General features: G+C 40.7%; 1 long non-coding RNA gene across 1 annotated transcript; it reads left to right on the top strand.

The window, feature by feature from the left end:
• Positions 1–9,519: 9,519 nt before the first annotated feature.
• On the top strand, positions 9,520–25,635 carry LOC133042495 (uncharacterized). The gene is made up of 3 exons (XR_009689504.1): positions 9,520–9,831; positions 22,356–22,400; positions 23,827–25,635. It is a non-coding gene; the product is annotated as an uncharacterized LOC133042495 (long non-coding RNA).
• Positions 25,636–26,183: the final 548 nt, after the last annotated feature.

Here is a 26,183-nt window from a genome sequence, read left to right as displayed (position 1 = left end):
GGCTGCTTTTCTGGGCGCCTGATGTCCTCTGCTAGCCATCGGAAGTTGTTTTGTGAAGTTTGCTCAGCGTTCAATTGTTCTTTCGATGAACTTGTAGGGGAGAAAGTGGTCTCCCCGTCCTATTCCTCCGCCATCTTGTCTCCTCCCCAGTCGACGGGATCTCCACAGTCAGACACGACTTAGTGACTGAACTCAACCAAGTTTCACTGCAAATATTTCTCCCACCTACCTCTCTAACTATTCTTTTTTTTTTTGGTGCTCAATTCAAGTATTTTATCCTGTGAGGCCTCACTTTCCCATTCTTAGTCATCTCTCCATGAATAAATCCCTCCTTACTGGGATTTATATACCTCTACTGTGCCCATCATACTTGAGAAATCCATCAGGGCTGGGCCTGTGCCTTATCCACCTTTGTATGCCAGCTTCTGGCTCAATGTCTGCTGTTAGAGAAGACTTGTCTAAATGCTTGTTGATTGAAATGGTGCCATGTGCCAAACACTCCGCTTGGATGAAAGATGCTCTCAAGGAGCGTACAAGACAGTGCATCAGAGAAGACCCGGCCACAAATACAAGTAAGAAAGTGTGTGAAGGTGGCATCATCAGCGAAACATATGAGATGGGCCTGGAAAGATGTGGGGAGACCCTTACAAACAATGGACCTGCATCAGCAGAGGGAGAAAGCATGAGGTATCTTCAAGTTGTCTGGTGAATTTCAGGTTGTCCAGGTGACATTAGGTAGGTGTCAGAAAGCAGTTGGGAGATAAGGTTGGAAACCTAATTGAGTTTGAATGGCTGAAAGTCATGTTTTAGATTTTCTTTTTCAAAAGATGGTGAACTACTAAAAGTTTCTGATCTACCAAGCACGGTGTGGGGAACATGAACTGTCATTTCTTTGAGGTTTAAATATAACTGGATTGCTGAGAAGAATGTGGATAGGAACCTTGACTAATTGCATGTTTCATTCTTTCAGCTACTGAATGCAGAGCAGTAGAAAGGCATAATCACAGCACTGTTTCAGAAGGATGATTTTGCCAGGGTGTAAGGCGTGAGATAGGAATGAGGAGCAGGAGGCAGGGAGGCCAGTTGGGAGGCCAGGAGTCTTGAGGACCTGAAGAAATGCTTTGGATATCAAAGGAAAGGGGTGGAGGGATTTGAAAACTGCATTGCAGTGAAAACTCCATCAACAGTTAATTAGGCACCTGGGTAGTTGGACGGAGGGGTGGAAGACAAGATAATGAATTGTGTTTCAGGTGTATCAAAACTGAGATGCTGAAAATACATCCTGGGGATGTTTCCAGCAGATCATTGGAGATCTGTGAAAATAATTTGAGAAAGAGATGTTCGAGAGATATCTGGCAGCTCTTCACATTAAGGAGATAGATGGCAAAAGTCACATGACTTGATGAACCCTTGGAGGTGAATGGAGCCCTGGATAGAAAATAATAGGAATTTTAGGAAAAGCTTTCATGTAGGGGGTGGAAATAAAATAGCAGCAAAACTGGCTTTCAGTTCAGTTCAATTCAGTTGCTCAGTCATGTCTGACTCTTTGCGACCCCGTGAACCGCAGCACACCAGGCCTCCCTGTCCATCACCAACTCTCAGAGTCCACCCAAACCCATGTCCGTTGTGTCGGTGATGCCATCCAACCATCTCTTCCTCTGTTGTCCCCTTCTCCTCCTGCTTTCAATCTTTCCCAGCATCAGGGTCTTTTCAAATGAGTCGGCTCTCTGCATCAGGTGGCCAAAGTATCAGAGTTTCAACTTCAACATCAGTCCTTCCAATGAACACCCAGGACTGATCTCCTTTAGGATGGACTGGTTGGATCTCCTTGCAGTCCAAGGGACTCTCAAGAGTTTTCTCCAACACCACAATTCAGAAGCATCAATTCTTCGGCACTCAGCTTTCTTTTATTTTTTTTGTAACACTCAGCTTTCTTTATAGTCCAACTCTCACATCCATACATGACTACTGGAAAAACCATAGCCTTGACTAGATGGACCTTTGTTGGCAAAGTAATGTCTCTGCTTTTTAATATGCTGTCTAATTTGGTCATAACTTTCCTTCCAAAAACTGGCATTATGGAGCTAATAGAACCAGGAGCTTATGTACTAAGGAAGCCAAACTGGATGTGGTCTCTTGAGAGGATAGAGAGATGTAGAAAATTCAAGGACAACGAGGATGGAGCATCCACTACTATATCTCATCACTAGCAGATCACCAGGAAAATCCCTTCCTTTCAAGAGGGAACTTCCAGGTGAAAGACAGGGACAAAATCAAACTCCAGCAAGGGACTGCAAATTCAAATGCTTAGAAGGACCTGGCATGTGATATACTGTGTGTGCTAAGTCACTTCAGTCATGTCGGACTCTGCGACCCCATAAACTGTAGCCCGCCAGGCTCTTCTGTCCATGAAATTCTCCAGGCAAGAATACTAGAGTGGGTAGCCATTCCTTTCTCCAGGGGATCTTCCTGACCCAGGGATCAATTCCAGGTCTCCTGCATTTCAGGCCAATTCTTTACCATCTGAGCCACCAGGTAAGCCCTGGCAGGTGATCAAAGTGAGAAAAGAGAGTCAGAGGAGACTATGATGACCTACTGATCACATGCCCCACCCACAGCAGTTGTGCCTAGACCATTGTTGCCTTGTGGAAAGGCTGGCCCAGGGCAGCCAGCTGTCTGATCTTTACAGAGAAGACCCAAACCCTTATTTTTCTTTTAAGTTAAATTTCCCAAATGGAAAAACTCTGTGGGAGTCAAGTGGAACTCTTCTATCAATTGCATCTGGTTTCTGAGCCAACCAGTTCTAGCAACCTGTACCAGGCTTGAAGGCACTGACCACAGTACAGGAGTCTTCTGTATATAAGGCAGTGTAAGAGTAACCAGTCTGATGAGTGAGTTAGAGACTGGAGTGCTAGCTGGTATCACAGGGAAGATTAAAGACTCTGGAGCAAGAAGTCCAAGGAGCAGGTCAGAGGCATGAGATGTTTAGGGAAAACAGACACCTTTTCCTTTCAGATGACAGCGAGGAAGAGAGTGAAAACAGAGAAATGTTAAACGTTGGGAATGGAGGTTGAGGCAAATGGAGGAAGATTAAGAACTTTGAACTTCATGTCACCTATGGACTCTAAGAAATAGAGATTACCTGTTGAGGATGAGGGAAGTGAAGACTACACTTGGGCCATGGGAGAGTGGGGAGTGTTTGTGATGGTCCCTGGTGTCAGGTTCCACCAAGTGACAAATCAAACAAAGACCTGGTTGAGATTGATTGCATACTTCTACAGGAATCTTCCATTTAATAAGATGTTTCAAGTGGCTTCTGCAATCTGGGTGCTGAGATAAGCCCTGGGGATTTCCAGTCAGATTAAGGGGGTAGAGGAAGAAATACATTATTACCACAAGGCTATCAATGTCATAAAAGTGATGCTATTGAGAAAAAAGGAGGAATGTCTTGGCAGGCTTTCTGAGGAGGGCGCATTTAAGTCTATGTTTGAAAGTTAAGTTGTAGTTGCTAGGAAGACAATGGGGAAAGTCAGAAGAGACAGTACAGAAAATGCAGGAGGTAACAACAGGCATGATGTATGGTGGGAATTCCAGCTAATTTCATGTGTCTGAAACACAGTGCCTCTTGCAAAGTGGGAGGAGATGAAATTGATGAGTTAACATGAACAAATATGAATGGTCATGGAACCTGGACTTGCCTATAGATGAAGAAAAGCCCTAGAAGAATTTCAAGCATGACAGTGACATCGTCAACATGTTTTTTAGAAAGCGCATACTGGCTAGAAGCAAGAAGATCAAGAAGGAGGCCAATTTTGATCTGCATTTAATTATGTGCAAAAGATACTCAGCCATGGAGGATATATCTTGATTGATTGAAGTTAATAATGACAATCTCTGTCTCTCCATCCACTGGTTTTTTTAAACTTTTTATTTTATATGAGAGTACAGCCAATTACTCCAATTGATGCTTTCAAACTGTGGCGCTAGAGAAGACTCTTGAGTGTCTCTTGGACAGCAAGGAGATCAAACCAGTTAATCCTAAAGGAAATCAACACTAAATACTCATTGGAAGGACTGATGCTGAAACTGAAGCTCCAATACTTTGGCCACCTGCTGCAAAGAGCCGACTTGTTGGAAAAGACCCTGATGCTGGGAAAGATTGAAGGCAGAAGGAGAAGAGGGTGACGGAGGATGAGATGGTTGGATGGCATCACCAATTCAATTGACATAAGCTTGGGCAAACTCCAGGAGATGATGAGGAAGAGGGAAGCCTGGTGTGCTGCTGTCCATGGGGTCCCAGAGAGCCGGACACGACTTGGTGACTGAACAACAACAGCCAATTAACAGTGTTATGGTAGTTCAGGAGGACAGCAAAGAGATTCAGCCGTACATATACATGTATCCTTTCTTGCCCATGCTGAAAGGATGGCAAGCTCCCACCCAAGCTGCCACCTAACATTGAGCAGAGTCCCCTGTGCTATACAGTAGGACCTTGTTGGTCATCAATTTTAAACATAGCAGCATTCACTGATTGATCTAAGTTGGGGCGTGCAACCCACTTTAGGTTAATAGGGTATAAAAGGATGCATACAAGGAGGCTCTAAGAAAGAATTGTTTGAAAAAAAGGAAATGCTTGAGAAGAAGGTTTCTATTGTCTCTTTCCTTCTTCTGTTTCTGGATGTTGCTCTGTGGAGATGTAATGACTGGAGCTGCAGCAATCATTTTGAGGTCTGTGTGGTCTAGTTTGATCAAAGGAAAACAGGATTCAGCACTCCCTTCCTTTTCCCCTTCCACCCCGATGGACCACTCTGGGCACCATGATTCCAAATGGCTTGACCAAGCAACACACTGCCTTCTGGGGAAGCCAGAGCCAATTCCCTAAAGGACCACTTTGCATTGCTATTTCTCTATCCCTGATTAACTTCCATTTTATTCACTCAAGCTGCTCTGGAATTGTATTCCCTTCTTTCCACTTAGTTAGCATATACCCTTTCCTCAACCTCAGTTTTCTAGGGTAAGACAAAGATTCTATTATTCAGAATCAGTTTTCTTATTATATATTTGTGGATGCCACTTGAGTTTGAATTCTCTTTCAAACATAGGCAACTTTTTGTTTTAAGTAAATTAAGTAAAACTTTTTAAGTAAATTATTATCTGTGAGGGACATTTATCAAAAATCTGTCTCTCCATTTTTTAAACACTCTTAAAGGAGGTGAAACAAGGTCTCAAGGGCAGTAAATGAACTCCTAGGATAAGTAAATATTTAACTGTCCTTGACTTTAAACATTAAATTGTCAGTTTGAACTCGACAATGATTTTTTTAAGTGGCATTACTTCTCAAGGCATCAAGCCTGTTTGGCAAGTTCCTTTAAAGAGGGTTGGAAGAATAATTGAAAGATACATAATTATCCTTTGTTTGATGTTTGGTTATCTTAATGTCATCTAATATTAATGAAAGCTACAGCAAGTGATTGAAATATCCAAATTATTTTCTTTTGACAGATGTGGACACTATATTATTTTTTGAGCATTATTCTGTTAATCACAGATAACTTTTTTGATGCAGTTAAATTTGTCTTCTATTTGAGCCTGTGTAGGAGTTATATATAATTAATTAAAAAAATCCTTAAGGGGGAAAATGAGGCTTCAATCTCAGTGCTAGCATAATCATCTTGAACTCATAAATACCTCTGCCTGTAGGGGGTCTGGAATCATTAACCAGGATAAATGAAAGACATAAATGAATATATTAACCTACAATAATCTTATCCAAGATAAGAAACAAAGTGTTAACCAAAATATTAGCATACTGCTAAACTACCCAGAACAGAAGCCCATTTATAAAGAAGGAAAAATTGAGTCTGCTCTGGAAAGGCCCAACAGAGAGTTGTACAAGTTAAAATGGATCCATCAAGAAAAACAAAACAAAAACAGGACATGATAAATTTAGCAAAGATTATATTCTTGATCATTTGAATTTGAATTTCAAATTACTCAACCATATTTTCTTGAGATGAGAAAAACTTTCAAAACCCCCCCAAACGACACTGGTAAATAATAGAACTCATACTGAAATATGTACGTGTGAAACAGTCAACTCTTTACTGTCCTACTAATGGACAAGAGTACAATAGACCCAAAATCAGTCAGCAAATGTTTGTTAAATGCTCCCTGTGGGAATTTGCCTAGAACTGCCTAGGCTCCTGCAGCCCTGTTCCCTGATCAAAATGGGAATTGCCAGTTTGATCTATGATCTACTTTATAATTGTGTTTGCCTAATCACAAGGCCCTCTGGAAAAGAGAAATGGGGAAGGAATGATAAAGGAGATAGGATGGTTTAAGGGAGGAGAATTTTAAGAAGGCAGTGACTTAAATATTATCCCAGGAGGAATAAGGAAAAGACTTTGGAATTACTTAGAAGCAATCACTGGTGTTCTTCAAAAGAGCAACTTCAGACACTTCAACTTCTGACCAAATGAAATCATTGAAACTGGAATTAATCTTGAACAGCTGGAAAACGGAAAAAAATATATGAAACAACTGCTTTCAGACTTTGTACAAGAGGCATTGTGGGACTGTGACCCCTGAGAAAAGTTGGCCCTAAGATGGCCTTGATTTTCTGCCCTGAGACACATGCCTGGCCATGGAGTAGGGAACCCATATAAACCACAATGATTGTCTTGGATTGAGGAGGCAAAGATCAGAGTTCAGGATAACCTAAAGCTGATGGAAGCTGTAGGGCAGAGTTGCAGGGAGGAGGAAGCTACCTAGAAAGAGAGTTCTAGAAATCTGTATAGGCTCATTTTGAATCTTTGCTGATTACAGTGAAACTCCATAGTTTGTTAAAGAATGCTGGGAGCTGGACAGTTTCTGAGCTTACACAAGGAAAATTGCTCAAGTTCTGACTAGCCAGAGAGGAGTGTTCGCAATGATCACTAGGAACATTCAATAGAAACTAGAGAAATGCCATGCTTTAGGAGTCTTACTAAACTAGCCCTGGAAGAAAGGCTACTTTGCATCTGCCCTAAAAAGGCTTAAAAGCAAGCCCCCAAAGGATCAAGTACCCTTTACTACCTGTCACAATAAAACACAAATCTTTAAGGAAAGGCAACAAAATCTAGACACTCAACAGTGTAAAATGTGCAATATCCAGTAAGATGTTACTAAACATACCAAGAAGCAGGAATATGTGACCTATAACCAGGAGAAAAATTGCTCAAAAGAAACAGACCCAGGAATGATAGAGATGCATAGAATTCACAGACAAGAATGTTAAAGCAGCTATTATGTTTGACCATTTAAATGAAAACATGGTCAGTGAGGAGGGAAATGAAAGACATTCAATAAAGGAGAAATGAAGTTTCAACAAAGCGGTGGAGAGGGATATCAGACTGAAAAAAGGGAAGGGACGAGGAGGGAAAGATGAAGAGAGTGGGCAAACAACAATTATTGAAGAAGTCTGACTTCTTAAATATGTATGTATGACAAAGACCGAAAGGGCAGCAAGACCTGTCAAAGGCTTGGGTTGTTGGCTTATTTATTTATTTTCTCCCGGGGCGGGGAAAAAAAATGAGACTCTAAAAATGAAAACTAAAGAAAAGGAAGTTGTTGGGGGAAAAAATGTTTAATTGTTAGAAGAACTTCAGTGAGGTTAATGGCCTTAGGAAGCTTTACGAGAGAAAACTTATCTCTAAGGAGAACAGGAATGATTTTTTCCCTGAGGTAATGGAAAGAAGGTGAATATAAAATAGAGACAGAAAGTTCAAGGGAATTAAACAAGGTAATTAAGAGTGAACAGTAGGCAAAACTACTCACTAAGAGGCTGTCAGATTGGGGAATCCAATGAGTGAGCAAACGAGAAGAGGGGGCCTGAACCAGTGGCTGTGGAAAGCAAGCCTCAGAGAAAATATCAGATAAATAAAAGGATTTCAAAGGTGTAAACCCATAACAGCCCCATTTCCCCAAATACTGTGAATTGATTGGATGCCAGTAAGAAGGAAATTCTGAAATGCAAAGGAGGGATTTGAATTCAAATGCTAAAAGAAAGATGATTTCCATTTTTCTGTTAGTATATAAATCCTAGTGAAAACTTTCTGAGAATAATAATGTGGAGGGGGTTAGAACTGTGAAGAGACTGTGGGCTGGAAAAGAAGAAGGAAAATGAGTAGTGGGGAAAACTTTGGATGAAGTCAATCTACAAGGGTAGATTGACTGTGAACATCAGACTGTTAAATTTTTACTTTTGAAAGTACATTTGTAAACTTGGATAATAATTATGCGTAAGTGGTATTTGGTTGCAATAAAAACTACAAAGTCAGTTACATTTCTGTCTTGTGTGGTGAGATGAAGAGCCAGGCCAGGAGTCAGACAGCATAATGTTGTGTCTGGTCTTTGACACTGACCATCTCTATGCGCTAGTCATCTCATCTCTCTGTGTCGGTTTCTACATCTATAAAATGGGCAGAATGCCAGCTATGCCTATTTCAGATGAACTTGCACAAATCGGATTTGAGTATACGTGAAAACACTTTATATGCTGTTATGCTGTGAAGCATAAGATAAGTACAGACTTTTTCTGTGCTCTCTAGACGGCACACAAAGACTTTTCTTTCTCTTTGTCGTCGTTCAATCACTCAGTCACATCCAACTCTTTGTAACCTCATGGACTTCAACACGCCAGGCTTTCCTGTCCTCCACTATCTGTTAGAGTTTGCTCAAACTCATGTCCATTCAATTGATGGTGCCATCCAACCATCTCACCGTCTCTTGTCCCCTTCTTCTCCTGCCCTCAATCTTTCCCAGCATCTCAGGGTCTTTTCCAGTGAGTCGGCTCTTTGCATCAGGCGGCCAAAATATTGGAGCTTCGGTTCAGCATCAGTCCTTCCAATGAATATTCAGGACTGATTTCCTTTAGGATTGACTGGTTCACTTTCCTTGCTGTCCGAGGGACTCTCAAGAGTCTCTCTAGCGCCGCAGTTTGAAAGCATCACCTAACCATCCAGCAGGATGACTTCACGCCCCATGTTGGTTTTGTCACGTCACTCCACCCACTACCTAAAATTGATTGGATCAAGATTGAACACCGAATCTTAGATGGGCCCATCAGATTCTCTCTTCTGAGAATTTAGAATTGGGACCAAGATTATCCAATTAGAAATGGTCATCTGAACAGAAATGTCAACTCTGGAGTACTAGGTTGGCCATAGGCTGCCTGTTTAGTGTATGGAGATGGAGAGAAAGCTTGTCTAGAGAGAGAATAAGGCTGATAGGAAGGGAGAAACTGAGATGAGAAGAGAGAGGTTAATACTTCTGATAACTACGCAACTCTGGGTTCTTCCTCCTGCAGCCTGACTATTTTATTGTTTTGTAAAACACTCCTGTGTCCTACAGATAAAATTCTTTTTTTTTTTAATTTGACATAATACGGCTCAAGTGTTTTTCTGTAATTTGCAGCTAAAGAATCTTAGCTAAAGCAACATAGTGGATTGAATAGCTCCCCACTCCAAAAAAAATCACAGCTACCCAGAAGTTCAGAATGTGCCCTTATATGGGAATAGGATCTTTGAAGATATAATTAGTTAGGATGAGGTTTCTGCGCTAGATAATAGTGGTGACTGGGGTTTCATGAGAATACAAGAGGATGCAAGAAATACACACAGAGAAGTCCATATTGAGATGAAGGTGGGCAGAGCCTAGAGTTACGCTGCCACAGGCCAAGGAATGCCTGAGACCACCAAAAGTTTGAAGAAACAAAGAAATTCTTCCCGAGATCCTTCAAAGGGAGCATGGCCCTGCTGACACCTTGATTTCAGACTTCTGGCCTCCAGAACGGTGAGAGAATAAATTTTTTTCTAATTTATTATTTTTTTAAATTGAAGGATAATTTCTTTACAGAATTTTGTTGTTCTCTGTCAAACCTCGACATGAGGGAACTCAAACAGGGGCTCTGTATCAGCATAGATGGGTGGGATGGGGAGGAAGATGGGAGGGAGATACAAGAGGGAAGGGACATATATATACCTATGGCTGATTCATGTTGAGAATAAATTCATGTTGGTTTAAAGCCACTCAGTTTATGTTGCTTCATTACAGCAGTCCCAGAACACTAGTACAAGTATTATAGGATGGCATGTGCAAGCTCTGTTATAGAAAGGTCCAGGCTCTACACTAAGAAGAAACCCTTGAATCTTATAAGTGCCTTTTAAGCCCACAGCCCCTGTCTGAGAAATAGGCCATTTGCGGTTTGTTCTACATAAAGCTGTTCTATTTCTTGCCAGGTGAAACAAACCCTACTACTCTGGCTACGCTTGGTTGGAGCCAAAGTCCCATGGGAATGGGCTAGCCAGAAGGAGGCCAAAAAGAGCTTGGTGTCCAACTGCCTAGGAAGGACACTGTGTATTGGACAGTGACAAATGGACTCAACTAGGAGATGTAAATACTAAATAAACAAAGAGTAGGCAATAATCCAATCCATGCTGAGCCTTTGTTTTATTTCTCCATGAGCCTATAGATCATCCCTGTCTGGGAAGCTCTGTGACCGAGAATGGCTGCCCAGGTGACAGGGGGCCCCTCATGCTGCTCCATGAGTCCCAGCACTAAGCCTCCATGATCAGAGATTATTCGGGCATGCTTCCTGTTTCAACCTGTCTTAGTCTGCTCAGGCTGCCATGACAAAAAGCTATAGACTATGTGACCTAAACATCAAAACTTTATCTCACAATTCTGGAGGCTGGGAAATCCAAGACCAAGGTGTGGACCTATTAAATTCCTAATGAGGGCTCTCTTCCTGGCTTGCACATGACCACTTCCTCTGCTGTGTTCTCACAAAAACTTTCCTTGGTGGGTGCACAGAGAGAGGGAAAGAGAGAAAGAGATCTCTATCCTTTTTTTTCTTTTTAAATTTTTATTTATTTATCTTTGGCTCTGCTGGGTCTTCATTGCTGCACACGCTTTTCTCTAGTTGTGGCGAGTGAGGGCTCCCCTCCAGGTGTGGTGCCCAGGATTCTCACTGAGGTGGCTTCTCTTGTTGCAGAGCAAAGGGTCTAGAGCACAGACTCAGTCGTTGTGCACGCGCTTAGTTGCTCCATGGCACGTAGGATTCTCCCCAATCAGGGATCAAACCTGTGTCCCCTGCATTGGTAGGCAGATCCTTTACCACTGAGCCAGCAGGGAAGCCCCTCTATCCCTCTCCTTAGGTTGTTGTTGTTTAGTCACTAAGTCGTGTCTGACTCTTTCTGACCCCATGGACCCCATGTGACCCCGCCAGGATCCTCTGTCCATGGGATTTCCAAGGCAAGAATACTGGAGTGGGTTGTCCTTTCCTTCTCCAGGGGATCTTCCCTGGAGAATCTTCCCAATCCAGGGATGGAACTTGCATTTCCTGTATTGGCAGGTGGATTCTTTACCACTGAACCACCTGAGAAGCCCTCTTCTTATAAGACCACCAATTCTGTCAGATTAGGACCCCAACCTATGACCTCATTTAACCTTAATTATTTCCTAAAAGCCCTATCTCCAAGTATAGTCACACTGGGAGCTTAGGGCTTCAACATATGGATGGGAAGCTTACAGTACTCAAGAATGAATAAGAATGAATATGATGATCACGAAGATTTATTCATTTTGGGGGATGGGGGGTACAAATTAAAAACTTGTCCCAAACTTTGCCACTACTTCCCCTCCTTCACTCCTTGGTGATGTCACACAAAATCCCCAGTTCCCTGAGGTCTTCCTTCCAGAATGTCTGCTGGAGACCTTGTTTCTTGGGATTGGCCCAGTCCTGCTGGAAGGCAAAAATATGTTCTCGGAGTATACATACAGAGTCAAACTGATTTTTCTTCTTATTGTTTTATTAGAGTCTTTTTACCAAATAGCTGGTTCATTCTTGATTCTAACACAAAAGTTACACTGAAAGACAATCTAGGATAATTTCTGTCACCTTGCCAAGTCACAAAGTGCTTCTAAATTATAAATTATTATACACACATGTATATGTACATGTACATATATACACATTTAAGAATATGTATTTATATTATACATATATTTATAGAGATATTTTATGTGTGTTACACACACTCATATATGTATGTCAATTATACTTTCTGTGTATCTGGTATTGTACTAAGTGATTTACATATTTCAACACATTTTTATCCTTACAACAATTTCAGGCTGTATTAGTATTTAATAGTCCAGAAAATCAAAGCACAAAGAGGTTAAATAAGTTTCCCAGGTCCATACAGCTGGTGCTAATGCTAGGACTTGACCCACACAGACTGGTTTCAGAGTTCATGCCCTTAACTACTATACTTTGCAGCCAAATTAATAAACCATAGTCTCATCTATGAGAAACTGCTAGAATACACTAGCAGTGTATTTATATTGATTGGGGCAAATGATGAGCAAGAGGCATAGGAAGATTAGAATCAGAAAATTATCATAGGAAACACATTATTTGGAATGAACCATCTCTCAGTCTATATAGACTCTGATGGCCATGTAGTAGCTGCCAGTCCCAGGAGTAAACACAACTTGCCTTGGAATAAGACGATATCAGTGAAGGGCTCTGTGTGTTAACTTTATCTGTTTCTGGACAGTGGGCAAACCATCTGGTATATGTGGAGGGAGGCATAAAGTCTTTCTCATCACAGTCTGTGTGTCCTGAGCAAAAAGTTGGTTGCTCTGAAGTCTTATCCCCAGGGCAGAAAGGAAAGAAGATTGTGCTCCTTCCCATAGCTCATACTAATCAAGTGCCCCTGTGTGCTCCAACAAGAGGTTCTTCTTAGTTGGATGAATGGATGTGTAGAGAGGCAGGAGGCCAGGACTTATGGGCTCAAGAATGTGTAAGATTTATTGGAGCTGCTGGTTAGAACACTGCTGTTTTCGTGAACTGGACCAAAAATGCTCTCACACCAAGCTTTCACCAATAAAATAAATAGCCTCAGGTGTCTATCGACCTAAGAGGACCTGCTTGTAGTTGATATAATTGCCAAACCACTCTCTGGGAACTTGACAGATGAGTCCTTTAGCTTTCAATCCAGGATGAGAATTTGCACCAAAAAAACAAGACTAATGCTTTTTTGAGAGACATATAAATACCCATTTTCTTAATCTTTCATTCATTCATTCATTCAGCAAATATTTGTCGAATACCTACTGTGTGATAAGCACTGTTCTTGGAGATTGAAATACATCAGTGAGCAAAGCAAAGATTCATGTCTGCATGGGACTTATACTCTAGTGTGGGGAGATAGATGAATAGCAGTGGACTTATTTATTAATAAGTAAATAATATGGTGTAGATGAAAAGGCTTTCAGTGTTATAGAAAAAGAAAGAAGCAGAGCAGAATAAGAAGGATTGAAAGTGTTGGGGGATGGTTGCAATTTTAAATAGAATGGTTAGGATAGACCATCTTAAGAAGGTAACATTTGAGCAGACTTAAAGGAGTTGAAAGGATTAGCCTTATGGACATCTGGCGAAACAGCATAGCAGGCAAAAGGAACAGCAAGGCAGGAGTGTGCCCGGTATGTTTGAAGATTAGTAGGAAGCTAGGATGGTAGAGTACTTGGTGAGGGGTGGTGTGGAGCAGGGGGGATGGACCATGAAAAATGGAGGAAAGTAACAAGGACCTGATCATGTGAGGGTGTGTAGGCCACTGTCAGGACACTTTTACACTGTAGGATTTTTACTCTGAATGAGATGGAACTCTAGTAGAAGAGTTTTGAGCAAAGAAGTGACATGCTCTCTCTTATGTTATAACCAGATCACTTTGACTGCTGTGTTGCAAGTTGATTGTTAAGAGTAGAAATTGGAAAACCAGATAGAATGCAATTCAGTTATCAAGAAGAAAGGATGCTGGCAGGGACCAGATTCTAACAGTGGAGGTGATGAGAAATAGTAATATTTGGGGTAGAATTTAAGGGTAGAGACGGTTGGAACTACTATGGATTAGATGTGGTATGTAAGAAAGAAAGAAAAAGACAAGTCAGATGACTGTAACCATTAAGATGGAGAAGACTGCATATGGGGCAGGTTGTTAGATATATAATTGTAGAGGTCAGAGGGAAAATGCTGGAGATAAATGGAAATAGATGTAGAGTTGCTGGTGCACAGACATAATTAAAGTCAAAGGCTGGATTAGATCACAAAGGAAATGATATGTATAGAGAAGTCCCAGGAGTAGGCCTTTAAGCTTAATACTCCAACATTAAGGGATTATGAGAAAAAGAGGGTTCAAAAAAGGAGAGCAAGATGGAATAACCAAGAGGTAGGAGGGTAACCTAAATGCTAAATTCTGGAAGTCAAGTGGAGAAAGTATGTTATGGAGTTGTCATGACATGAAGTATGTATGTCATAGCTGACATCAACTGTGTCAAATGCTGTTGAAAAGTCAAGTAAGATGAGGACTGGGAATGATCATTTGATTTACCAACATGGAAATCATTGGTGATTTTGCTAACAAACGTTTTACTAGAGTGATAAGAAAAATCTAGAGTGGAATATGTGTACAGATAAATAGGTACATTTCATTATATATAAATTATACCGCAACAAAGTTGATTTAAAAGCTCAAGAAGAGCCACTTCTTTCAGTGGCTAAGACTCTGAGTTCCCATTTCAGGGGCCAGGGTTCGATCCCTGATCAGCGAAGCTAGATCCTACATGCCACAACTAAGAGTTCAGATGCCACAACCAAAAGATCTGATGTGCAGCAACTAAGACCTGGTGCGACCAAATAAATAAATAACAAATATTTTAATTAAAAAATAAAAGCACAAGAAGAGGGGGAGTATGAAATAGGATAACCAAAACTTGAAATTACCACAAACGTCCATCAATATTAGAATGAGTAGATAAATTACAGCATATTCATCCATGAGAATATTATAGACTAAGAAGGGATCTGCAAGCTACACCCTGAGAGTCAAATCCAGCACAGGGCTTTTCTTTTTGTTAAATCAAGTTGCACTGAGACAGAGACACAACCATTTGTTTATGTAATATCCACGGCTGCTTCAGCAGGCTACAGCAGCAGAGTTGGGTAGTTGTGCTAAAGCCCTATATCCACAAAGCCTCAAATATTTACTGTCTTGTCCTTTACAGAAAATGTTTGCAAATCTCTGGAGTATAGCAGTCAGAATGAGCGGACTAGTGCTATTCATAACACCATGGACTAATTTCATAAATAGAATGTAGAGGGGAAAGAAGTCAGATACAAATGAGTGTACACTGTATAACATCATTTGTATAAAGTTCAAGAATGGGAAAATTAATCTAGGGTGCTAGAAGTAAGAATAGTGGTTACCTTAGGGTTGGTGACTGGAACGGGTCAGGAGGTGAGTTTCAAGGGTGCTGATGACCGTCTTCCTTTTTTAAAAATGCCTTTTGGCTGCGCCATCTGGCAAATGGGATCTTAATTCCCCAACCAAAGATCAAACCCGTGCCTCCTGCATTGGACCACCAGGGAAGTCCTTGGTGCTTATGATCTTCTGATTCTTGATCTGGTGCCGGTTACCAGGATTGTTCACTTGGTGAAAATTAACTGAGCACTTAGGATTTTCTGCACACTTCTGAATGTCTAAAATAAAGTTTACTAAAAATTAAAAATGGTAAGAGAAGAACTAGAGACAGGGGTTATAGTAACTCCTTCATGAAGTTTTGCTACAAATGAGAGGAAAGTTGTGAGGGGTAGTTCACAGAGGGAGTAGGGTTAAATAAAGTTATTTTTGTTTTGTTTTTAAGCTGGGAGAAATAATAGCATGTTGATGGGAGGAGAAAATTGAGGACTTTAGAAGAGAAAGGGGAAAATGCTAGATTGATGTCCTTGACTAGATGAGAGGGGATGCAGTCTGGCATGTACTGGCTTTGAATAGGAGAACAGGGAATTCATCTATGCTAACAGCGTATTTTGGATAACTTAAGACACCTACCATCTGGTGGTAAAGAATAAGAATAAGTCCTGGTTACCAAGGAATTCTTTTATGATTTTCCCAAAGCACTTCCCTATTAGCCACTTGGTAAACAATAATTTTACTAACAGTCAGTACTTCACAGGTCACACAGACCTCATTCAACCCTCACTTTCTATTGAATACAGTTGATTTCCTGTCTTTCTGATGAGATAGCATGTCCTAGCCCAGAGTAGCTGAGGTGATAGCCTGGTTCCTGTGACTAAGCCAGGAACATAACCAAGGTCTCTGCATTCATTTCCTAGGGCTACCATGATACAGTGGGCTTCTCCCATGGCTCAGCGGTAAAGAATTTGCCCGTAATGCAGGAGATGTGGGTTCAGTCCCTGGGTCAGGAAGACACCCTGAAGGAAGGCACAACCCACTTCAGTATTCTTGCTTGGAGAATTCCATGGACAGAGGAGCCTGGTGGGCTATGGTCCTACGGTCGCAAAGAGTTGGACACAAATAAAGTGACTGAGTACACACACACCATAATAACGTACCACAAACGAAAGCCTCAACAACAGAATTCTATTGTCTTACAGTTCTGGAAGCTAGAAGAATGAAATCAAGATATTGGCAGGGAGAGAGAATCTGTCCCCTTCCTCTCTCCCAGCATTTGGTGGCAATCATTGGCTTCCCTGATTTACAGGTACATCGCCCTGATCGCACGTGGTTGTTTGTCTGTTTGAGTCTAAATTTCCCTTTTTTATAAAGACACCAGCCACATAGTGTTGGAAACCCACCCTATTTCAATATGACCTCTTTTTAACCAACTGCGTCTATAAAGACCTTATTTTTAAATAAGTTCACATTTTGAGGTCCTGGAGGGTTAGGGCTTCAGGATATAAATTTAGGGTTGAGGGGGACACAATTCAACCCGTGATAGTCTTGTAATGTCACATTTAGTGTCAACCTTAATGACTGTAGGGTAGGCAACTGCAGACCAGGTGGGACTGAGATTCAGTGGGATTGAAAAGGCCATCTTTGTGTGTCTCATGCCTGCCAATCCCGTCATTTGAACCTGCTGTTTTTGAAATGACTCTGATGTGACTGTTTAGACCTGTTATAGAGGCAGAACCTTGAAAAATAAGAGATAATGACTAGGAAGGTGAAAGGTGAAGCGAACTGCAGAGGGAGGCGTTCTAAGGCGGTGACTATTTGTATTGACTAAATGTTTGTCTTTTACAAAATAAAAGCTGCTTCCCCAGGCTTTACTTCTGAGATTCTTTTTTTTTTTTTTTTTAGTATTTACTTGCTTACTTATTTATTTGGCTGTATCAGGTCTTAGTTGTGGCACTTGGAATCTTTGTTCCCTGACCAGGGATCAAACTCCTGTCCCTTGCATTGGAAGGCAGATTGTTAAATACTGGCCCACCAGAGAAGTCCCACCCCTGAGGTTCTGATTCTGTAGGCCTAGAGCCCAGGAATCTGCGTTTTTAGCCAGTTTTAAAGTAATTTGGATGCCGTAGTCTGACAAAGAGTTCCTTAAAGAGCCAGTGGTTCATGGTGTGGGGAAGTTGAAGCAAGAAGACACTGGGCCTTGCCAACTAGAGAGAGTGGACAAACCCATTGAGCCCCTGAGGTCAGAGCTCCGAGTGCCAGACGAGACCATCAAGATCACCTCCTCATTTTCCAGGTGAGAAAATACAGCCAAGAGATGATGAAATCAGGAAATTTTGAGCATTTAAGAACAAAGAGAGACACAAAAATAGCACTTCAATATAAAAAGAGGATTACAATGGGTAAAATGAAAAGAGAAACAAGAAATGTGAGGAGCTGTCCCTTAAGCCGGTGTCTAGACTAGATAACGTCTCCTTTCTCTTTGTCAGGTCGTAGAAGGTGTCAGGCTTCAGAGTGGGCCACTGCCATTCTTTTGAGGTAGGCCTGGGCTCCTAAAGAAGGTATTTACCCACAGGATAAAGAATAAGTCTGTTTGAATATTTATTTGTTGGAGTTCATTGCTTCTCATGGCACTGCCTCATCCTTAGCAGGCAAAGATAGAATAAGAACCCAAGAAAAACACTTGGAGTGTGGGATTAATCAATAATGTTCAATTAACTGTGGTTAGATTTTGACAGATAGACTTCTGAGTATAATAATTCTAAATTCCAAATTCTGAATATAATAATCTATACATGAAGAGCTTCTTTACTGGTCTTTCAGCTTCTTGACTTCATCTTAATGTTCACAGTCACCCTGTAGGAGGTGTTACCCTCACTGGCCAGATATTTTAAAGATGAAAATCTGATCATACCCTTTCATTGTTAATAATCTTTGAGTGATTCCTTGGGGAATCCTTCCTTGGGGAACTGTGTTATAAGTTTAACCTAATAGAAAAAAGAAGGGGCAATTTGGACAAAGATGTATGTAGTAGCTTTACTCATGATTAAAAAACTGGAAACAAACCAAAACCCAACAAAAAATGGCAGGGCTAAGCAAATCCTGCTCTATCAACACACTGGAATACTCTGTACCTCCTGTAAATGATAAGAATCTGGTCTGTACTGAGGCAGGAGGTGTATCTAAAGGTGGAAAATGTGAAATAAACTTATACACCCTGCTTTTGTCTCTGTAAAAAATATACATATTCATACTGACAAAGACTAGACAGTAATAAAACGTTTGGTATTGTATGTGAGTCAGATTTTCTGTTTAAGTGTGACATAAAATTTTTAATGGGAGAAATGATGCCCTTGGAATTTTCTGCTGGGGGTACTCAAGTAGGGTTTTATCTTATGAAGAGAAAACTAGACGTGGAACTTAAAAACCCAAGACCTCAGTACAGGAGTTCCTTGGTGTCCAGTGGTTAGTACTCCACACTGCTGAGGATATGGGTTCAGTCATTGGTTGGGGAACTAGGATCCGTCAAGCCATGTGACATGGCCGAAAAAAATAGATAAAAAATTTTTTTTAAATAAATTAAAAGGAGACAAGAGAGATTAGATGGTTTAAAAAATGAGAAACCTCAGAACAACAGGCTGGGCTCAGGACACGGTGAGAGTTTTATGTTGGGATGTCAGTGGTTGAGTCAACTCAAGTCAGAATGGGGTCAGGACAGACAGTCCACAGCCCATGGCTGTACTGAGTGTGCTCACAGATGCACACGCACCCTTGGTCCATGGTCACGGCAGCTCAAAGCCACTGGGAAGTCACAGAGCAGCAAAAGAACTGCCCTCTGAACCAAGAGAAAAACTGGTCAGACTTGATCAAGCAGAACATTAGTCTGTGATGTCAAACTGACCTTAAGCACAGTTTCCAAGAGGCTCCAGGAACAGTTCACCGAGTTCTCTTCTCTTTATTGGTATTTATCTCATAAAACATGGTGTTGAAAGCCCACTATTGATGCGCACAAATTGCCGAAGCACCCGAACTTCAGCATCTGTTCATGTGTGTTCCTTAGGTCTCTTCCTAGTTCTCTCCCAGGGCTCTTCCCCTGACCCTAAATCTTACAGGATTTACTGTATCTTTCATAAACAATATGATTGCGAATTGAATCCTAGTGGGTTGATGGTCAGAGATGTTGCCCTTCTCTGGGTTTTCTGCCTTTGTGAATCTGGATCCTCAATCTTGGCTTACCCTGGGTTGGCCGGGACCTAAGAAAAACTGGCTCATGCCTCCCAAATCCACATGAGTCTGGTTTGTATCAGAAAATCAATTTAATCATTTACAATGAGAAATGATTGGCAGCAGCCAAGTGTGGTGATATTTATGTTGGTCAGTTTGCAAGTTCTCTTCCCATGAAGGAAACAAAGACTAGAAATCTATTGGTGTAAGAGCATAAGTTTTTGGTACAAGGAGGGGGGTCTCAGAGAGATTTATTTACAAATTGATCTGCTTAGAATTCCCTGACTCCCTTTATCAATGTCTACTCCACTAAAGGTCTAGCTCACACTTTACCTATTCTGTGAAACTTCTTCTACCCCTGGGTCCTTGGGAAAAATGAGTCACTCACCCAACCAGGTAAGCATAACTTTTATGCCTATTAGAGCACCAATCACTTGCTTTCTACTAGTTCATGATGTTCCTGTCTCCCTTGCTGTTTCAATAGTTGAGACAGTGACAGAGTCCCTGTCCACTTTTGTTTTCTCAATGCCTAGCACATAATTACTCAGGGCAGAGCTACTTAATAAGTGAAAGAATGAGTGAACAAATGCAGTTTTCTCCATCTACCCCAATGACCTTCAAAGTCATACAACAAAGTCAAGTTGTATTACGTGGTGTAGATAGATATTAAGAGCAATCTGGTGACTTCCCTGTGGTCCAGTAGTTAAGACTTTGCCATCCATTGCAGAGGGTGCTGGATTGATCCCTGGTTGGGGAGCTAAGATCCCATATGCCTTGTGGCCAAAAAAACAAATCAAACAAAAAATAGAACCAATATGGTAACAAATTCAAGAGAGACTTTAAAAATTATCCACATTAAAAAAAAAAAAAAAAAAGACCAATTTGTGTGTATATGAGAGAGAGAATGAATACTATTCCCAAATGGGGAGAGACCTGGCCAAATATTATACCATGAGGAACCTATAAAAGCCAGTCTTAGGCAATACATAATGCTTTACATTTTCTTGCAGACTAATCTCATTTGATCCTTCTGTGTTTTTCTCTGGCTACATCTTAGGCCCTTCCTTATATATGCCTTAGCTTCCTTCATTGTTTTATTGAACAATTTGACCCCTTCCACAAGCATATTGATTTGGATTCTTCTAGCTCACCTTTTACCCCTCCTGCCCTCCTCCATTGATCTTTGAGATCCCTACTTCTCAAAGGACCCACAGCATTAATGTCACCTGTGAACTTGTTGGAACTATGGTCCCTCAGGCACCAGAACCACTGAATCAGAATCTGAATTGTACCAAGACCCTTACAAGTGATTTGTGTGCACATTTGAGTTGGAGAAGCTCTGCTTTAAATCATTATGATCACTACTGCTCCTGGCTCATGGTTTTCCTTTCTAACTTGTCTCCTGGTATTCTTAAGTCATCAATATCCATTGTATTAGTTATCTGTGACTACATATGAAATCAACCTGACTTACTGGCTTAAAACAACAGACATTCACTGTCTCACAATTTCTGTGCATCAGGAATCTGGGCAAGACTTCTCTGGATCTTTTAGCTCAGGGTTTCTCACAAGACTGCAGTTGAGGTGTCATCCAAGGAGGAGTCACTCCAAACTCACTCGTGTGATTGATGGTGGGCCGCGTGTCTTCATGGCTTGCTCCTTGCCTGGTTGGTCTCTCGACTGGGCAACTCACAATATGGCTTAATAGAGCAAACAAGTGAAAAAGTAAGAAAGGGGTATGAGATGGAAGCCAGAGTCTTTCCTTAATCTCAGGAGTGACAGTCCATTATTTTTGCCTTATTTTACTTGTTAAAAGTAAATCACTAAGTCCAATCTATGCTCAAGAGGAAGGGTTACACGGGGTATGAATAACAGGAGGTAGGGATTTTGGGGAGCAATCTTAGAGGCTGCCTTACTATATCCAAGTGTGTGTATGCATGTTCAATCGCTTCAGTTCTGTCTGACTTCTTTGTGACCCCATGGACTGAAGCCCACCTGTCCTCTGTCCATGGAATTTCCCAGCAAGAATACTGGAGTGGTTGCCATTTCCTCCTCCAAGGGATCTTCCGGACACAGAGATGGAACCTGCATCTCCTGGATGAGCAGGCGGACTGGCAGGCGGATTCTTTGCCACTGAGCCACCTGAGAAGCACATCCAAGTGCATTTTCCTCTAATAACTTGACTGACTAGTTTCTACTTCAGTCAGAAGCTGTGTAACCATACCTGGAACCTCAACACCACTTGGAATTTTATGTTCTCCAAACATTCACCCTCTGTGCTTTCTGTCATGACTACAACTTGTCATTCCCTTCACTTGTCCCACACCTCCACTCACAGCAGACATGACTTCCCAGCCCTTTCATTTTTTCTAGTTCTAGTCTATTAACACCTTTCCTGTCTTACTCAAAGCTCCACACAAGGCATTTTCTTTTTTTTTTTTTTACATTTTAATTTTTTATTATTTATTTATTTTTTTTTTTCCTTTTTATTATTTGGAGGCTAATTGCTTCACAACATTTCAGTGGGTTTTGTCATACATTGACGTGAATCAGCCATGGAGTTACATGTATTCCCCATCCCGATCCCCCCTCCCACCTCCCTCTCCACCCGATTCCTCTGGGTCTTCCCAGTGCACCAGGCCCGAGCACTTGTCTCATGCATCCCACCTTGGCTGGTGATCACACAGGGCATTTTCTATGAATGGCTAGTTATACATGGGTTTATTAAAAACCTAGGAATACCTACTCTCACCTATTTGATTTGTAGGACTGTCACCATTCCTTCTCCCACTTTAGGAAAGATCTAGCATTGTCTGGTTTTTCTTCCATTTCCAGGTTGATAAGCATGCCTGAAGGAAATGATAAAGTCATGCTGATTGGGTGAGTTCTCTTCAAGTTCCCAAATGCACCTTCATTATTCGTGGTCTACATTTAGCCTTCCTCCAGTGGAAAGCCATTCCCCAGTTTGGCCATTTCCTCTTGAGAACATTCTTCTCTCTTCACTCATTATTTTTTGGCCCTTTGGTCTCAGAAGACTAGGTACTGATACTCCTTTCTGGGTCTGAACTCTTCAAGTGTCCTTTCATTCCGTCCTCTCTCGCTTCTCTGGCCTTGCTCCATCAGTTCTCTCTGTATTGCCTTCTGCCTTTCAGCTTGCAAGCGTGTCAACAGGAAAAGCAGCCTTGACCCAATTATAGCCTCAAGCTACTACTTCCTTTCTACTGCTAACTGTATTTTTAAATTTATTATAATTTTCAAATATACAGAAAAGTAGAGTACCATAATAGAGTACCAAAAGAGATATCTACATTCTCGCACCCAGTTTTAATTGTTGACATATTTTCTTCATCTTTCTCTTCCTGAAGTATTAAATCAAATTATAGACATCTTGACATTTTACCCCTAAATACTTTAGAATGCACCTATTTAAAGTGTCATTATCATAATTAGCAAAACTAATAATAATGCCTTCATTTTATGTAAGACAGACCATGTTTAAATTTTCCCAGTGGTCTCAAAAATGTGTTTTAATGCTATGTTTTTAAAGTAAAATTCAATTAAAGACCATGCATTGTCTTCGTTGCTATATGGCTTCTCTTTTGATTTCAACAGTGCTTTCCACCCTCTTTTTATGTCATTGAGTTGTTGAAGAGACTGGGCCCATTGTCCCTATTGAATGTTCCACTTTCTGGATTTGTCTAATTGTTTACTTTTTAGTGTCACTAGGGATTCATCTACCCCTGTATTTTCTGTAATCTGGAGATGAGCTATAAAGGCTAATTTCAATTCAAGTTAAACATTTTTTTTGGGAATATTGGTGGTTGGTGCTATATGTGCTTTATATTGCATCACATTTTAGGCACATAACTTTTTTTCTTTTTCTTTATTATTTATTTATCTATTTATTGGCTACATTAGGCTCCAGAGCACACAGGCTCAATAGGTGCAGTGCATGGGCTTAGCTGCCCCGAAGCATGTGAGATATTAGTTTCCCAACCAGGGATTGAACCCACATCCCCTGCATTGGAAGGTGGATTCTTAACCACTGGACCACCAGGGAAGTCTATATGTATATAACTTCTAACTTTCTCACTTTTAGTGATGCTAACATTAATCGCTGAATTAAGGAGGCAACAGCCAGATCTTCCCACTGTTAAGTTACATTTGTTTTTCATTGCAGTCAGTAAATAATCAGCCCATGGAGTGATACTTTGGCCTCATGTAATACCAAGCTTTTAAGACTCTCATATTGTTGCCTTTTACCCCATTCCCTAATTCTTCTTCCCTTCCTTTTCCTCTTCTGTAGATGGTCACTAGTGACTTCCTTACCAAGAAAACCAAAAGCCTTTGGCTTTTCTTGAAGATGAAAGCAAAGACTTTGAAGGCAAGAAGGCAGTGATGAAAGGCATTCACAGCCACAATAAAAGAGAAGGAATATCATCCACCTTCCAATGGCCTAAAACACTGTAACTCAGAAAGCACCCCAAATATCCTCAGATGAGCTAGGAGAAACAAGCTTGGTCACTATGCCATCATCAAGGTCACTTTGATCACTGAGTCGGCCATGAAGATAGAGGACAACACATTTGTGTTCATTGTGGATATCAAGGTCAACAAGCACCAGATTAAACAGCCCATGAGGAAGCTCTATGACACTGATGTGGACAAGGTCAATACTCTCATCAGGCTGGATGAAGAGAAGAAGGCATGCGTTCCACTGTTTCCTGACTGATAAATTGAGATCCCCTAAATTGAGTTCAGCTGGCTAATTTTAACTTGCATTTTTTTTTCACCCATATTTTAAAAATAAAGAATAAAAAGTAAAACCAAGAGAAGAGATTTTGTTCATCTTCCTTGAACTTACAGATACATTTTATATTATTACACCTTTTTAAAGAATATCTTTTCCCCTTTCTTCCATAAAGTTTTGTATTTCAAGTACCTCTTCCTCTAACTGCTTATTTACATCTTCACTGAACGTTTTCACCAGACATAAAGAGGGTCATAGTTCTGTTCTCGGTCTTTGATTTGGTCTCTATACTGTCCACTTTAGTAATCTTACCCATGTTCACAGTTTAAACACGTTGCTAAAAAAAAAATGTGTAACTCTTACCTTGACATTCTGTAGCTTTTTGACATTTCCACCTGGAGTCCCATCAGGTATAACTTAAACTCAACCAGAATAAAAGAAAACTCATTCTCTGTACCTCTATCCTCCCAATATTGGAGCTTTGATTGTTTCAATGTTCATGTTTATATTGTTATGTTCTTGCAAATACTGTTCACTGCTGAGACATATAGTATACTTCAGTCATACTTTTGTATAATAATAACTATGATAAAAATTACCTTGTTTTTCTCTTTGCTTTGTTTACTATGTACTCATCATGATTTATTCTTTTCCTCTCCCCAGACCTGTAAAATTCCTATGTATTTAAATACATCAGGTGATTGATCAGTTTCAGGAATTCCTCACCCCTCCTTATGAATAATCCTTTCCGGGAATTCCCTGGCAGTCCAGTAGTTAGGAACTTGCACTTCCACTGTTGGAGACATGGGTTCAATCTCTGGTTGGGGAATTAAGATCCCACAAGCTGAGCAACTTGGCCAAAAAAATAAATAAACAAATAGCCCATCCGAGGCTTCCATTCTGTGACAGGCTGCTTTCTGGGCCTGTTGCTCAGCTGGCCACCTGGGACTTCTGGTAATTTCCTTCTCCTCCCTCCTGTGTACCATCTTCCTTTTCCTGCTTTCCACCTGTGCTTGTTTACTGATTTCTATCATTTGTTTTGGTGGAATACTTTCTCCAATAACTTCCTGAACAGGGGTTCTTAGAGATAAATTTTCTGAGGCCTTGTATATCTGTTTTTATTCTACCCTTATATACACTTGGCAGTCTGTGCAGAATTCTAGACTGGAAATTTACTTTGCTGACAATTTTGAAGTCACTCATTCATTATGTTCCAGCTTCCAGTATTGCTGTGAGAAATCTAGTGGCATTCTGTTTCTCCCTCCTGCACAATCTGTTTTATTTCTCTGCAGTATTTTAGGATTCCACATCAATTATTAGGTTGGTGCAAAAGTAATTGTGGTTTTACATTCTTGAGCTTTGCTGTGTGATATTGGAATACTTTCTTAAATAAATGCAGTTTTGTTACACATCATTTTAATACACATTTATTGCTTTATGTTTTTTGCTAGTGACTTATTATTTGTTGTTTATTTTATATTTATTTTAGACTAGGGAAAGTGATGTTAGACAAAAAGCAAATTCAACTGATTTTCTTATTTTAGTTCAAAATGGGTTGTAAAGCAGTGGAGACAACTTGCAACATCAATGACACATTTGGCCAAGAGCTTCTAACAAACATACAGTGCAGTTGTGGTTCAAGAAGTTTTGCAAAGAAGACAAGAGCTTTGAAGATGACAAGCAAAGTGGCTGGCCATTGCAAGATGACAATGACCAGTTGAGAGGATCGTTGAAGCTGATCCTCTCACAACTACATAAGAAGTTGCTGACCTCAACGTTGACCATTCTAAGGTTATTAGGCTATTAATAAGCCTTAGTCCTTGCTAGCTGTTGACCAGAGATATCAGTTCCTTGTCACGTGGACTTCTCAGTAGTGATGCTCATGACCTTGCAGCTAAAGATCCAAGAGAAAG

Source organism: Dama dama, chromosome 3 (genome assembly GCF_033118175.1).
Source record: "Dama dama isolate Ldn47 chromosome 3, ASM3311817v1, whole genome shotgun sequence".
In the NCBI taxonomy this organism is placed as follows: Eukaryota; Metazoa; Chordata; class Mammalia; order Artiodactyla; family Cervidae; genus Dama; species Dama dama.
This window is presented reverse-complemented; position numbering and strand designations above follow the sequence as displayed.